Source organism: Choloepus didactylus, chromosome 22 (genome assembly GCF_015220235.1).
Source record: "Choloepus didactylus isolate mChoDid1 chromosome 22, mChoDid1.pri, whole genome shotgun sequence".
NCBI classification, from domain to species: domain Eukaryota; kingdom Metazoa; phylum Chordata; class Mammalia; order Pilosa; family Megalonychidae; genus Choloepus; species Choloepus didactylus.
In genome coordinates, this window is record NC_051328.1 from 14,249,143 (window position 1) to 14,252,703 (window position 3,561).

The window sequence follows — 3,561 nt, forward strand, 5'->3', positions numbered from 1 at the left end:
CTTGTCAAGGTGAGGAATGAAATATTAGAAAAGAAAAATTGGAAATGTTAGGTATTAATTGAACCTATTTGAGAATTTTACTATGACAGTGTTATATACTTTTGCAGTTAAATTTGCTTTAGTAATTGTCTGTGTGCAACACCTGAAAGAATCTATGAGTGGGATTGTTCCTTTCTTCCGGCCCAGAGTAACTTTTGTTACTTTTGTTATTCACGAAGACAGAACCAACTCCCGGCCCACCATTAACTCTCTCTTTATTGAAAAACAATAATGGCTTGAGAGATTGAACATGGAGATTGAACTTTTTGGAGAGCTGTAAAATGTACATTCCAGAACTTTATAATTCTGATGTTTCAAATTGTGTTACTATAGCAGTCTGGGAAATTTGATTGAGCCAAACTGAAATGCATGCTTTTATGCAAAGGTCAATTATGATATAGGCAATCTATTTTAAGGTAAGCTTCCTTGCACCTTTGAAAATGATTCCTTTTTTTGGCTAAGTGAAAAATCTCTTGAGGAATACAAAAATTAAGGGAAAAATCAAGTAGTACAGTCTTTATAATTTTTCTTCTAAGTCTCTCCAGTAGAGGCCGTCATATTCATTTATTCAGCCAAGACAGCAGATTGCTGAGTGCACTTAGCAACGCAGATGGGTATGTGCCTCTGAGAAGAGAGATTGGAGGAATCTAAAGCCGAAATGCCATGAGGGGGATGCTGATATAGCGTTAATTACAAAAAACAATAAAAGCAGAGTAGAAAACAGTATAATTCCAATTTTATTTTAAAGATGTTTATACACTTGTATATATACTGCATAAAAAACAAGGGGAAGAAATACATCACATTTTGAAGGATCTTTATCTCATCATAGGAAGACTCGTAATTGTATTTTATATATTTTTTATTTTGTCTGTATTTTAATCAATGATAATATATGTTTATCATTAGAAAATGCAACATTGTTATAAATTTTAAAAGGAGATGAGGTAATGCAGAACTCATTCTTCTAAAAAAAACCCTCTAGCCACTATTTCAAGGACCATGATTAAATAAAGATTACCTGGGAAAGGCATTTAGGCTCTGATTCTTTCCTTTAATTTAATCCTGTTTCTTAGCTCCTCTTATGTGTCAGGCAAATAGGATCCAATGATGAACACTGACCCTATAGATTTCATTCATGTGGAAGATTTTTCATAATATACACAGTTCATATATTCTACCTTCATATATTTTACATATGAATATGTATATGTGTGTATATACATATATATGCAGTTTTGTCCAGTTTTCATATTAACTTGATTCACATATATGATTTGGAAATGTATGTGTGTGTGTGCGTTGTGGGTGTGCCATTCCATATATTCATTTCTTCTCTCCCTTTCCTTCTCTCCCATTCCTTCCTCTCCCCAGTTTTCCTGGATTTGGGTATATGTACAATATAATGACTGATATTTGGTCCGTTAATAACCAGATACCGAAATGTAGATGCATGGGACAGTCCTTACACTGGCTTTCGTCTGCAGAAACTACAAAAGAATGTCCTATCCAAAAATATGAAGTGATTAATGAAACAACAAAAACAACACGGCAACAATATTAATTGCAAGCTTTTGGCAATTCTTTGCATAAATTAATAAGGGAGGACCATTAGGGGATAGACAACTCTATAGTGGAAATTTCACTGGCAGGCCTCAGGGCTTAGTTGGAAAGCATGATATTGATAAAGAGGGAATTCATAATACTCTACATAATAATGTAAAATGCTGTCTTAATTGATAGCCAGGAAAGTTACAGATTATGTTGTGGCCAGGAGATTATTTCCATTTCTGAATATGAATGTTGACTCTTCTTTTTTCAGGGTTTTAATACTTATCCTTATAAGGGGTGTCTTGTGTCTTTGTGTGGGTGTGTGTGTCATCCAATGGTTATCCACAGGATGCCTATGAAAAGGAAAGAGGAAATGTATCTGTAAGCCACATATAAGGACCTGTGTCTGTGCACAGTATTCCATTCTGAACCTGAAGTACTTAAACAAGTTTTGAAAGATAAGGATGAGTATTCCAGATTGAGGGACACTATGTATAAAGCCATGGATAAGTGGGATGTGCTTGGAACTGCAACTCTGCTGCTCCCCCCTCCCCATCTATCATATTGAAAGTGAGTCCATGGAGAAACTGTGAAAGAAAAGACTAGAAAATTATGCAGAAACAATTCCTTTCGGCAGAGGCACCGTGCCGAGCCCCCAGCAGGGGGCGGAGACAGGGCCGGCTGGTGGCCGCTGCGCCAGCAGCCTCCGTCCCACGCCGCGAGCGCGCACGCGCAGGCTCGGCTGGGCGGGAGGCGTTGGCGGCGGTGGGCAGGCCGGGGGCCCCGCGGGGAGGCCTCTTCCCCGCCAGGCTGCGCGCCTTCCATGCGGTTGGGAGCTCAGCAGCGCGGAGGCAGGGCCGGACAGCGGGTAGCATACCGACGGGCCGGTAGTCTGCGCGGGCGGATGTGGCGGTGGACACCTCAGAGGAAGAGAGCTCCGTGCTGTCCATCTCTTCCGTCCACGATGCAGAACTGATACTGGGGTTGGATGTTTAGAGGACACTGTCATGGGTGACGAGTTCCCGTTATTACAGAGAAATTTCATGGACAAGTACTACCAGAAGTTTGAAGACAGGAGAGAGAATAAACTCACATGCATGCCCATCTTTAACGACTGTATTTCCTTGGTAGAAAAGTATGTTGAGGAACACCTGCTGGAGAGGATTCCTGGATTTAATGTCGGCTTTCACAGCATTGCAGCACAGTAAAGATGAAGTGGCTGGCGACATATTTGACATGCTGCTCCCCATTACCGATTTTCTGGCTTTTACAGAAATGTTTCTGGACCACAGAGTAGAAAAAAGAAGGCCGAGGACTGGACTTCAGCAGTGGCTCAGTGGTGACTTCATTGTGCACATGATCTTCCACGCCGGCTTCCCAGAACAATCTGCGGCACCAGCTCCCACCTCCAGGCACTGGGCTGGGTCTAGATGTCACCAGCTCGGTGGGGTGAGTGAGGCTTGGACTGATGCCCACAGGAGAATACATCTTGCAAAGACTGAGTATCCTGTGCCTCTTCATTAATGTTAAGTATTGATGGGTCAGAATGAAATTCCCTGACCCTCCCAGGACCTGTTCCTCCTGAGCCACCTTCTTGTATTCAGTAACCCTAGAGCCCCTCCTGGAGTAGACAACTCTCTTAGTTGCATCTGGGAGAAGCCCTTCCTCCAGCATAAATGGAATGTCAACAGTGTGGAGTAACCCACCATCATGAGCCCTCTTTGCAACCAGTATCACAGCAGGCTTTGTACCAATCTTCTGTGCATGCTCAGCTCTTTCACTTGGTTTCAGTTCTTCAGCCCCAGTGGTCCAGCTGGGTGGGTTTTTATTTCAGAGTGTTTTATCTAGGGTGTCACTGCCCCTGTCTTGAGATTTCTGGAGCACCTATTAATATAACTAGTCTTGGCCTGGCAGTAAACTGAAAGAGGTGCCCTTTATCTAAAAGCTGCATGTGAAACTCAGCTTGTGTTT

At 42.1% G+C, this 3,561-nt stretch overlaps 1 pseudogene; it reads left to right on the forward strand.

Annotated features, from left to right (window-relative positions):
• The first annotated feature begins 2,508 nt into the window (after positions 1-2,508).
• Positions 2,509-3,043, forward strand: LOC119518387 (annotated as a pseudogene).
• Positions 3,044-3,561: the final 518 nt, after the last annotated feature.